General features: G+C 41.5%; 1 pseudogene; it reads left to right on the forward strand.

Moving 5' to 3' along the window:
- Positions 1 to 11,612: 11,612 nt before the first annotated feature.
- On the forward strand, positions 11,613 to 11,731 carry LOC148507434 (5S ribosomal RNA; annotated as a pseudogene).
- Positions 11,732 to 13,695: the final 1,964 nt, after the last annotated feature.

Consider the following 13,695-nt stretch of genomic DNA (forward strand, 5'->3'; position numbering starts at 1 on the left):
ATCAGATTCAAGTCTGGGCTTTCACAGGACTTTCACAGAGTTGTCCTGAAGCCACTCCTTTGTTATCTTGGCTGTGTGCTTAGGGTCATTGTCCTGCTGAAAGATGAAAGGTGCTTGGTTTCCTCCAAACATAACCACTGGCATTTACGCCAAAGAGTTCAATCTTTGTCTCATCAGACTAGAGAATTTTTGTTTCTCATGGTCTGAGAGTCCTTCAGGTGCATTTTGGCAAACTCCAGGCGGGCTGCCATGTGCTTTTTACTAAGGAGTGGCTTCCATCTGGCCACTCTACCATACAGGTCTGATCAGTGGATTGCTGCAGAGATGGTTGTCCTTCTGGAAGGTTCTCCTCTCTCCACAGAGGAATGCTGTAGCTCTGACAGAGTGACCATCTGGTTCTTGGTCACCTCCCTAACTAGGGCCCTTCTCTCCCGATTGCTCAGTTTAGACAGCCGGCCAACTCTAGGAAGAGTCCTGGTGGTTCCGAACTTCTTTCATTTATGGATGATGGGGGCCACTGTGCTCATTGGTATCTTCAAAGCAGCAGATATTTTTCTGTACCCATTCCCAGATTTGTGCCTCGAGACAATCCTGTCTTAGAGGTCAGCAGACAATTCCTTGGATATGCTTGGTTGTGCTCTGTCATGCACTGTCAAGTGTGGGACCTTATATAGACATGTGTATGCCTTTCAAAATCATGTCCAATCAACTGAATTTACCACAGGTGGACTCCAATTAAGCTGTAGGAACATCTCAAGGATGATCAGTGGAAACAGGATGCACCTGAGCTAAATTTTCAGCTTCATGGCAAAGGCTGTGAATACTTATGTACATGTGATTTCTTAGATTTAGTTTTTTTATTAAATTTGCAAAAATCTCAAAAAAAACTTTTTACACGTTGTCATTATGGGGTATTGTGTGTAGAATTTTGAGGACAAAAATTAATTTATTCCATTTTGGAATAAGGCTGTAACTCAACAAAATGTGGAAAAAGTGAAGCCCTGTGAATACTTTCCGGATGCACTGTATCTATATATAATTTTTTCTAGTTGTACACATTGCACACAACTGATTGATAGGAAAAAAAGCTTTGTACAACTAGTCTTTTTATGTAGGTTATAGGAGTAAATTGGCCAGATCAAAGGGACAATTTGCATTAATTATGTTTGCACATAACAGCAAGATCACTGAATGATGTGATAAATTGGTTCAGGTCCTAAGCTACAGTATGCAGAATCTGTGGTCAGCTGCGATCATGCCTGGTTGCAATTGTATTTGCGTTCATGTTTGTAATTGTGATTGCATGTGCAACTGCGTACTGGTGGTGTGCTTAAATCCTTTTGCAGTTCTTGGATTGATCGCAATTTTGTGCGATCGTTGCAGCATGTGCAATCCATGTTAAATCAGGCCCTTTGTCTGTTATAAGTGACCTTGCAGCCCAGTGACCCTATCAGTGACCCTATCAATTAGGGATGAGCGGGTTCGGTTCCCTGAGAACCGAACCCACCCGAACTTCGGGGATCCGGGGCGATCCGAGCCCAAGCTCGGATCTCCCTGTCTGCCCCGGATCCCTCTCCCGAGGCAAAACCTCGAGATCTGCTGTCGGATCTCGAGGTTTTGCCTCGAGCGGCCATTTTAAAAAAAATGCCTTTGCCTTTAATGGGCAAAGTGCTGATTGGCTGACAGAGCCGTCTGTCACGGCTCTCAGCCAATCAGCATTATGGTGCTCATTTGCATGTAGCACGGACTCGTGAGATCCGTGCTACATGCATCTGTGTGATTGACAGTGACACAGAGCACAGATGGGTCAGTGAGACCCGTCTGTGCTGCTGTGTATTTCAATGACACAGATGCACGCACGGACCAGGAGATCCGTGCTACTTGCATCTGTGTCATTGACACAGAGCACTAACGGGTCCGTGAGACCCGTCTGTGCTGCTGTGGTAAAAAAAAAAAAAAAAAACCTGTGTAAAAAGAGAAAAAAATGGCGTCCTCCCCCCCAAAAAAAGAGCAACCAGCCCCGGGCATTAGTGACCCAGTGCTGGGTGTGCTTAAATACAGGGGACAAACGACATAGGGGTCCCCTGTACTTAAACACAACCGGCACTGGGCTAGTCAGAACCAGAGCTGGTTGCCAAAATACGGGGGACAAACGACGTAGGGGTCCCCCGTATTCTGCGCAACCAGCTCTGGGCTCTGATCCGGTCCTGGTTCTGGAAATACAGGGGAAAAAAATGAGTAGGGTTCCCCTGTATGTTCCAGAACCAGCACTGGACTTTTTCTAGCGGGGGGCTGATGCCACAGCCAGGGGAGCCCTTTCACCGGGCCCCCCAGCCGCAGCATCAGCCCTGACCGCTAGTCAGCCCAGGCCGGGGATCCCTGGAGAGCTGGGGACCCCCCCAATAAAGGGGTCACCCTCTCCAGGGCTCCCCAGGCCCATGCTGATAGCCCGGGGCTATCCCCGCCACCCCTGGTTGCGGTGGGTGGCGGGTTGATTGTGTGGTGTGGTGTAAATAAAGAATATCAAACATTGTCTTTACAAGTAGAACTGCAAGTCCCAGCAAGCCTGCCCCGCATGCTGGTACTTGGAGAACCACAAGTACCAGCATGCAGGGCATTAAGGGCCCACTAGTACCTGTAGTTCACCTGTAAAAAAATGTTTAAAAAAAACACAGGACACACACACCGTGACAGTATAAGTTTATTAAACATACATACACACACACACACACACATGTACACATACTCACCTATGTAACCCTGTAGCATCGGTCCACTTGTCCGGTAAAGTATCCATAGGGGACCTGTGAAAAAAAACATACTCACCATCTCCTATGCGAGGTTCTGTCCTCTTCGTTCCAAAGTAGGCATCCCCGGACTTGGCAAAAAAAAAAAAACGAAAACGCGATCCACGAACTTAGTACCGTTCTATAGAACGGTACTTCCCGAATGAGAGCTTAGCGGCGGGGTATCACCATGGAAACCCCGCTGCTAAGCGTTCATTGGCTGAGAGAGGCCATCTCCCGTCTCTCTCAGCCAATGAACGGCTCCCTCCATTGTAGTCAATGCTGGGAGCCGCAAGGTTATTAAAGTTTACCCTGCGGTTCCCACCATTGACTACAATGGAGGGAGCCGTTCATTGGCTGAGAGACGGGAGATGACCTCTCTCAGCCAATGAACGCTTAGCAGCGGGGTTTCCATGGTGATACCCCGCCGCTAAGCTCTCATTCGGGAAGTACCGTTCTATAGAACGGTACTAAGCTCGTGGATCGCGTTTTCGTTTTTTTTTTTGCCAAGTCCGGGGATGCCTACTTTGGAACGAAGAGGACAGAACCTCGCATAGGAGATGGTGAGTATGTTTTTTTTCACAGGTCCCCTAGGGATACTTTACCGGACAAGTGGACCGATGCTACAGGTTACATAGGTGAGTATGTGTACATGTGTGTGTGTGTATGTATGTTTAATAAACTTATACTGTCACGGTGTGTGTGTCCTGTGTTTTTTTAAACATTTTTTTTACAGGTGAACTACAGGTACTAGTGGGCCCTTAATGCCCTGCATGCTGGTACTTGTGGTTCTCCAAGTACCAGCATGCGGGGCAGGCTAGCTGGGACTTGCAGTTCTACTTGTAAAGACAATGTTTGATATTCTTTATTTACACCACACCACACAATCAACCCGCCACCCACCACCACCAGGGGTGGCGGGGATAGCCCCGGGCTATCAGCCTGGGCCTGGGGTGCCCTGGAGAGGGTGACCCCTTTATTGGGGGGGTCCCCAGCTCTCCAGGGATCCCCGGCCTGGGCTGACTAGCGGTCAGGGTTGATGCTGCGGCTGGGGGGCCCGGTGAAAGGGCTCCCCTGGCTGTGGCATCAGCCCCCCGCTAGAAAAAGTCCAGTGCTGGTTCTGGAACATACAGGGGAACCCTACTCATTTTTTGTCCCCTATATTTCCAGAACCAGGACCGGATCAGAGCCCAGAGCTGGTTGCGCAGAATACAGGGGACCCCTACGTCGTTTGTCCCCCGTATTTTGGCAACCAGCGCTGGTTCTGACTAGCCCGGTGCTGGTTGTGCTTAAGTACAGGGGACCCCTACGTCGTTTGTCCCCTGTATTTAAGCACACCCAGCACTGGGTTACTAATGCCCGGGGCTGGTTGCTCTTTTTTGGGGGGGTGCACGCCATTTTTTTCTTTTTTTACACAGGTTTTTTTTTTTTTTTTTTACCACAGCAGCACAGACGGGTCTCACGGACCTGTCATTGCTCTGTGCCAATCACACAGATGCATGTAGCACGGATCTCCCGGGTTCGTGCTACATGCAAATGGGCACCATAATGCTGATTGGCTTCCTGTCTGCCACTGCAGTGCCACTCCTAGATGGGCCACGTGTTTGTGCCGCCCCCTTGTGTCGCTTAGCATAGTCATCCAGCTTCCTCGGTACAACCTTTTGGCCTAAAAACAATATTGTGAGGTGTGAGGTGTTCAGAATAGAGTGGAAATGAGTGGAAATTAATGTTATTGGGGTTATTAATAGCGTAGGAACAAAAAAAGGCCCATTTATGTGATTTTAGCGTTTTTTTTTATTTTTTAAGAAAAAATCCAGATCCAAAACACAAAACCCAGAACCCAAAACACGGAAGGGTGGTTTTGGCAAAACCAATCCAGATCCAAAACACGAAGAAAGATCCAGATCCAAAACCAAAACACAAAACACGAAAAGTGTCCGGTGCACACCCCTACTATCAATCAGTAATGAATGTTTAGACAATAGTTGGTTCTTTAGGATCACAACATATTAATGTCATAGTGTTAACGGGGCTGCTTCATCCAGTCATTGAAACTCTTCTTCAATTTCTGTGGTGTATTTTTTTAGAAAGGAATTTTCTGGGTTTCTTTGAGCATTTACAATCACTGGCAAAGTGCCCCACCTTCTGACAATTGTAACAAATGATTTGTGATTTGTCAAATCTTCGGCGATGGGTAATAGCATTTTTACTTTTCTGTTGCCCAGCCATATCATAAGTATCTTGAGCTGCTTGAGTTCAGTTTCAGGGGCTGATTCAGACCCGCTCGCGAGCGCATGACGCTCGCAAGCGGGTCGATGGTGCCTGAATGTCCATGCGCACGACGGAGGGAGCTCCGTCGTGCGCATGCGCGAGACCCGTCGAGCGAAGAGGAAGCCGTTGCTCGGGGTCTCGCACCAAAGGGGGCGTGCTGTCGATGGTGAGTGACAGCACGCCCCCTTTGGTGGGCATGCCAGGGGCGTGGCTGCCAGACGGAGGCGTTCCCATGGGAACGCCTACCGTCTGGGTCCGGCCCCACTGACATCACTAGTGATGTCAGTGGGAGTGATTTTGGCTCTGATAGAGCCAAAATCAGTCCAGGGCTTGCGGCAGCGAGACCCTACCACAGGGTCTCATCGCAAGCCTGATGGTCGCGATGGTCTTGACCATCGCGACCATCATCATGGTCGCTCGCTATAGCTGTGGGTGGTAACCCACAGCTATGCGAGCGTCCAAGAGGCTGCTCCATTTTTAGGTAGGAGGGCACTGATTCAGAGCGAGCGCTCTGGTCAGAGCGTCCGGCTCTGAATCAGGCCCTCAGTTTGTAGTTTGATGTACCACCTAAGCTGCTAGACCTTCTGGAACTTTTGCCATAGGGGATTATTAATAGTCAACCAAGTCAAACAATAGCACTGGATAGCATTGGGAAAATCAATTTTTGTTGAAATATCTTTTAAATATCTCCATATTTTTGTACCTATGTTTTAAATTACCCAATATTCCCTTATTGATTCTGTGCAGGGGCATATCTATAATGGGTGTAAGGTGTGCGGTTCACATGGGACCCACACCTCACACCATGCACCCATGTACTCTTTATACTTACATGTCTGTTGTCTCCAAAGTGCTCCTCAGCAGCGCCAGGCCCGCTAGAATTATTGCACACCTCCCATGAAATTGTTTATATCATTGGTACAAGAAATTATGAATTTAAATATTCACCTCCGCATCTGTTTTTTATGCATCTGATAATACAATTCTATTCACATTTCTAGTATTGCATTTATCCCTTCTGGTAGCAGCTTATGATCAATTTCACACATTCCGTCTGAAAGCAACATAAATAGTGACAGTATGTATCATTTGATTGTAATCTGATAGTCGTTCATGTAGAAACACTTGTAATGTTAATTTAATTGCACGTATGCTATATGGCAGCAGTGTAGGGTTAATCAATTGCACAATATCTCAATCTTCTATATTGCATAGTTCCCTTATTCACAGATCTGCAGACTGGACGTTTGTACTTAATATTGCACCAAACTCTATGTGCATATGTTATTTGTCATCAATATTGCACAGATCCCTGCTGAGAAGTGTTACTCTATATAGCACATATCCCATTTGGTTGCAGTAGAGGGCAAATAAATTGTATGAAACAAGTGTCCTCAATATTGCACTTGTCCCTAATAGCAGCACAATAGCAGCACAATATATAAAAGTGTGCAATATATATCTGTGTGGCAGTACCAATACTCATTGCTTAGTGGGATCTTGCTACTCAAAATGCCTAAATATAGCATTCATTCTGGTTTGTGGTAAGTATCACATTGATTGTTTATTAAGTTAGAACCCAGTGTTTTTAGCAATGTCTAATATTCACAATGGGAGATACAAAAATGGTATCTAGTGATTGAAGATAGGACTGTTCACAAAAAAAAAAAACAATCCTACCAAAAATAATATGTAAATCATCACATAATTATCTCCTCTTGTAATGTGATAGCAGGTATGTCACAAATTCACAATACATATAAATTTGTAGCATGAGTAAGTATAAGTAAGACACTATAAGTGTTCCCCACTTCTGCTTTCACCTGTTATCCGATTCCTACGTATTGAACCAGTGATGAGAGAGTGGGGAAGCTTGTGTCTAAATAAATGATAGTACAGTGGTGGTTTGTTAAAGGTCTTTTAGTAGTGTGAGTTAGAAATCCCTGATGCCAATTGGTATTGCAGAGGTTAATTTCACTCAGATCAGTCAAAACCACCACCAGAAAGTATTGTAACCTGTATAAGGTCCTGCTCATATGTTCAGACTGTGCCAGGTAATTGATTCCCATGTTAGCTGTGCTGAGCACTCATCTCGCCCGATTGCAGTAAGAATAACAGTGCTTCTTCTCTCTGCCAGGTCCATGTAACACTGCGTGTCAGCGTGCGGCTGGAAGTCAGCGCCGGATAAGGAATCAGCGTGCAGTCAGCATGTAGCTGGGAGTCTTGTCAGCGTGTCTGCCAGTCATTTGACTGGGCCGACGGTGGGAGGGAAGTGGTTGATGCGTGTTTCGACGTTAGGCTTGTTCACAACAAGTCACCTGATCCCCCATTCTCACTATCCTGGTTAAGTTCAGTTAGCATCCAATCAGAACAATCACCCTTTAGATTAACAGGGTTCTAAGTCAATCAGCTATCTCCATGCATAGTATTTAGTCATGAGACTCTTTTAGGTGATTGACATGTCAATGAGACAGTAACCATATTAGCAGTGAGTTTAATCTAATATATGGATCCATTATTGTTAATAAGTGTTTAGAAATTACAGTACATAACTGATATTTGGTCTAATGTTAACATACTATAATTAATGAAAAATATATGCAACAGAAATTAAAAATTTGTCAATGTTTGCCTGAAGCAAAGCATGACTGTGGACTTCAACACAGATCATCTGGTTGATAATTAGGAGCAGGCTTTATTAGATATTAGAATCAGTAAAATTAGCTCTAGGAAAGTTTATAAGAATAAATGTTTTTTTTTAAACATTTTTTGAAAAGAATGAAACGACAAGTCATGTGGTGGTATATATAATCTTCAATAAGGTTTGTGTTTTTTGTATCACAATAACAATGACAATAAAGGTATACAAACCTTGGAAGAGGGGGGGGGTTATTATCCTAAGGTATGAAATTATCTATTTATTTGCATATTAAATAGTTTGACCTATGAAAGAAGAAAAGAAGGGGGGAGGGGAAAACAGTGGGGTAGGAGGGAAGAAAATGGTGGGACTTATAATAATGTGGTAGTTAGTAAAAATTTATATTTGTGTATTTAATAAAGTAACCTTAGTAATCACATATATTGAATAATATAGGCTGCTGAGTGGTGAATTATCATAGTGCTGCTTATTAAATTAATATGATGATAGGCATGAGATTAACACCTGAGTGGTGTGTATATGTATTTGGGAGGGGGAGATGAGGGGAGAAAAGAATTGAAAGGGGAAAAGAACAGAAAGAAAAAGGAAACAATTATTTTTTGAAGTGTTTTATAGTAAAAGGGTGCCATAAAAATGTCAATAAAAAGGTATACATTTTTTTTGTGTGAAAAAGGTGTCAAATTCATCTAAGGAAATATAGCAAGTGAAAGGTGGTGCCTGTGTTGTGAAATATTGTGTAAAGCTGGATGGTGAGTGATTGCATTGAACATGATTGGTGTAAGATATATATACTATAAAGTGACATACATAGATAATAATAATAATAATAATAATAATAATAATAATAATAATAATAATAATATAAAATTGTGTTTAGCTATGTGAACAATTAAAAATGATAATGTCAATCTAAATCAAAGCATAGGACAAATATATTCCTTAGTGAATTCTAGTTAATCAAATTGCCTAAATGACATGCATTCTGATTTGCAGTAAGTAAAAATATTCCTTAAAAAAGGAATGGTTCATAGAAAGGCACTGAAATTGATCTTCTCATTCATATGAGTAATACTACCAAGTCTAAAGGTCCAGTAGCTTTCCTTCTTCAGGAGTTCACTAGTAGCATCTTCCCCCTGATACCATAGTTCACAATTTCTAAACCACATATTCTCAGATCTCCATGTTTCAGTTGAAAGTGTCATGCTATTGTGGTTAATTGCTTCATTTTAGCCACAACTGATTCCGCATGTCTGATGGTACCCATGTGCTCAAGTGTTCTCTGTTTGAGCATGCGTGATGTAATGCTGATGTATTTCAATCCACATGGGCACATGATACAATAGATGACATTATTGCTTCAACAATTGATGTAGTATTTTAATTTGATGTCTTCTCCATATTTATCTCTGATTTTTTTATATTAACTGTGTGGTTGCATATTTTACATGAACCACAAGGCTAGGTCCCTGTCACAGTAGGTTTTTTGGGAGGATATTTTGTGTAGTGGCTCCTTGTGAGATGTTCTTTTAGGTTCATTGACCTTCTCCAGCTCATGGGTACTGTTTTGTCAAGTTTTGATGCCAAATCTGTGTCAGACAGTAATATGGGCCAGTGTTTTTGAATTGAGTTCTTTACCTCCTCCAGTTTCCACCAAAATTACCTACAAACCTGGTATTGCCTGATTTGGTAATTTCCTTATGTTTTCTCCCACCAAAAATTAAATCTTCTCTGTTTGTTATGGAGGCAAAATGGCTCACTTTTTAATGGTTTTTATGCTATAACCTCTTTCCTTTAAACGATTGGTCAATTCAGTACTTTTGCTCTAATGTATTGCTTTATCAGAGCAATTCCTCTGAAGTCTCAGGAATTATTCCTTAGGTATGTTCTCCAAGGTAGGGGGGAAGTGTAAACTTGCATGGTGCAGAAGACTGTTGGTCGCTGTATGTTTGCTGTAAAGTTCTATGGCTATCATATTGTCCTTGTCCCTGTATATCCTTAAGTCCAAAAAGGATATGCTGGTAGGACTTACTTTATAAGTGAATTTGAGATTTATATTGTTGTCATTGAGAGTATTGATGAATTGGACCAACTGATCTGAGTTGCCTTTCCAGATCACCAATATGTCATCAATGTATTGAAGCCATGTGATGACATACTCAGTGTGGTGGTCATTGTCTTTGCAGAATACTACCTCTCGCTCCCACCACCCTAGGAATACATTGGCATAGGTGGGGGGCATATGCTGCCCCCATTGCTGTGCCTCTGGTCTGCAAGAAGAATTGATCGTTAAAGGTGAAGTAATTTTTGTACAGTATGAAATTAAGGAGCCTCAGGAGAAATTTGTAGAAATCATCAAGACCTTTCATCATCAAAAATTACTTCATGGCTGCTATGCCGTCATCATGACCGATACTGGTGTATAGCGATTCCACGTCTATACTCACCAATACTTCATGTCCTACCTATTGTATTGATGATATCTGTGTGTATTTTGGCATAATCTGTTCCCATTAAAGTACTACTCTTCTCTTTGTGCAGTACTAATTGTCATTATTTCTCTCTTAGTGATGCTGAACTAAATTTCCATTATCATCAGTACATGGTGTATCATAAGTGGGGGTAAAAGTATTATAAGTATATTTACTGTACCTTCAATACCATCTCTATCCTTGCTATGCAACAGAGTTATGGGATCTGTGATGTAATGGTAACATGGGAAAAGAAGGAAGATTCTGCACAGAACTTAAGATAGATTCAATAAAATATACCAACCATCCGACATTAATAAAATAATTTATATAATCAATAATTGTTGGTGGTGCTCCCAAAGCCCAATAATACGTATGTTAAGCAACAAAAGAGAAAAAAGTAGGGTTATTACCTGGGGCACTCTTGTGAAATAATTATAATTGTATTAAAAAATAACTTTCATTTTACATCAAATAAAATAATGTAGTACCATACAGTTTAATCATAATAATCAGATGATGTGGATCCATCATCTGTAGAAATTGGATGAGATGAACAAGCCCTCAGCCAGGCGAAACACGCGTCTTCTTTGAAATCTACACACTCCATGGTCATACAGTCAGTGCACGGGCTGGACTCCTAGCTACTTTATGCTTGAACTGGTATTGTATTTACTCGCATGCACACACACCAGGACCTCCGTATCCAGGACTTGGGTAATAGCACATTTACAGGTTCATGTGTTTTTTTCCACAGTGACTCTGCTCACCAGGTTTGGTTCAAGCATATATACACAATGGACTTATTATAATAGTCTATAGTAATCTTTGCAGAGACAGGAGTTGCCAATCGTGATAACCCCTTGTATTAATTTTTTATTTGTTTAATGAAACACCTGTTATGCACTCTGTCTATGTGACTTCTCACAGTGATATTTCACTTACTAGCTGCAATTTCATGAATATTCTCTTTATTTTTGTACCCCAATAGGGAGATACCTGTTCCGCAATTTGTGCCTGATACACCATTTAGAATATAACAGTCAGTCTGACTTTTAATCTTGCTATATTGGTGTATAGAATACCGTTCTTTGCTTGATTGATAAACAATGCTATATTTTGTTACATGCTATATTGAACAATAGGATACTCTGTGATATGCTCAAAATGCGATTTCTATAAATGTATATAACATATGATTTGCCTTTGAACAAGATTAAAACGCATAGAAACACGCAATATTACCTGCATATATAATCGGGTGATATCCTTGATATATTGAGTATCCATGTGTAACAAATAAAGTTTGCTTATGCATTACTTTTTTTGAATGTTGTTATTTACTAATAAAATGGACTATACATTGATCTAGTCCTACATATATATTGCTTTGACCAGGCAATGGTGCAGTTTTCCCTATACCAGTATACCTACAGCCATACATTACTTGATTTGCCCAATCTCGTCTGATCTTGGAAGCCAAACAGTAATTGGCCTGGTTAGTACCTGGAAGGGTGACCTCCTGGGAATACCAGGTGCTGTAGATGAAAATAAAAACTTGGGATTGTTTTTGCACACGGCCAAGCATTATAAATACAATTCAATACTTATTTTATTTATATAGTATCAACACTTTATATCAAGCTTTAATCTGTGTAATGTACAATTTATTAACAATTCGCCACCAGATTTCACAATGTTTATGAAGTCTGATTTCTACAGATGATGGATGCACATTATCTGATTATTATGATTAAACTGTATGGTACTACATTATTTTATTTGAAGTCAAATAAAAGTGATATTTTAATACAATTATAATTATTTCACAAGAGTGCCCCAGGTAATAGCCCTACTTTTTTCATTTTTGTTGCTTAACATATGTAATGGTAACATTCCATTTTCATCTGTCTGATATGTAGAATACAATTATGCTATAGAATTAAATAGTAATTCTCTTTTTATTAATCTTTTTCCTTAGGTGCACTTGGTTTTCTGTTGCTAGCTAATGCCACTATTGCTAAAAGAATAGCTTCCAATGAGTCTGGAATCTCTGGGTCTTTTGTCTTAACAGGAATTCTCTGTGTTACATAGGCTGGAGGGGGAACATAACTAGATGCTGCTAATATTGATGTATATGCCTTCCACTCATCAGGCTTTTCCCCTAATTTATCTCTGAAATCCTCTATGGTCAGATCACCAAGCACACTCCTCGCACACATCATGCCACATCCTATAAGTAAAAATAAAGAGTCAGACACAGTGCATTGCCAGGAATGGGTCAGTTTTTTATTGTTACTACAATAGGAACCTATTTAAATTAAACTATCTTTTATTTAACTAATGAAAATACTTATCCTTCTAAGGAAGGAAAAAATGGTGGTGGTGATATGAATGGCTTAGCACCTGGCAAATCTTGAAAACAAATACAATATGCGAAAATAACAAAAGAAGGACCTATTTAGCCCACTAGAAATTAAACTCACTGGACCCACTGCCCCCTTCCAATGCAACTCACAAAGGTCTTTGGCCTCCAGCCCAACCCAGCTGCATGGGTAACTCCCAAGAGAAACACCTGGATGAGCGTTTAAATCTTGAGAGCTTTTTGAGTCTCAAAAACATGCGCGTTTGCATGTTCTGTGACTTTATTACATTGGCTGAGTTTAAAAATGTGAGAGTTTTCTCACATATTTTCTAAACTCTCACCATATTACATTTGGCCCTAACTGTCTAAACCTCTCAAAACCTCCACCAAGTCCCTTGCAAATAACTCCAAACCTCCCCTGGATAGATGTACCCCATCACTTTGGAAAAGATGTCTATCAAAAAAGAAATTCTGTGATGCCTCAATATAGCCCCATCCCTCTCCATCACTGCTCTGCCAATGACAGAATTAATCCTCCTCCGAGACTGCTCAATTGTGGCAGGGGTCACCAACCCTCTCCAAACTAACCTCAGAACTATTTCGGACCATATGAGGTGACAAAAGTGGCCATCTCTCTATAAAAACCACTAAATCCCTCGGCATGCTATGAATAACTCATCCAATCGACAACTTGGCAGAAAAATTAAAGAAAGATGTCAATATATTTGAAAAATCAAATTATAAACCAGAACGGTAGCCAAGCTACAATTATTATAATGGGGCATCACCTCCCTAATCTCATACAAGGCCTATTTAAAAGAGCCCTAGCACCTGACAAGGAATGGATAATTTTGCAAGGAAAATATCCCAACTTGGTCAGAGGCAAAAAAATGAAACCTCTACTGGTTGGCAGAAGCCTCAGTTAACACCAGTGGTTAAACAAAAATCCCTCTGACCACCACCGGAGTGGCGAGTAGCTAGTCCCCAAGTTAGGATGGAAAACAGACTGAACTCTAATGTAACAAAGCGAACACCAGCCTTTTATACACCTAAGTGCCTGAATTCCTGCCAAGCCAATGAAATGCACCGGTCAATCTGCCCAGTACAAAATGATGCACATCAAAATCAGCAGGCCACCTTTCCAGC

The sequence above is a fragment of the Taudactylus pleione genome, unplaced genomic scaffold (assembly GCF_031769625.1).
Source record: "Taudactylus pleione unplaced genomic scaffold, aTauple2 ptg000393l, whole genome shotgun sequence".
In the NCBI taxonomy this organism is placed as follows: Eukaryota; Metazoa; Chordata; class Amphibia; order Anura; family Myobatrachidae; genus Taudactylus; species Taudactylus pleione.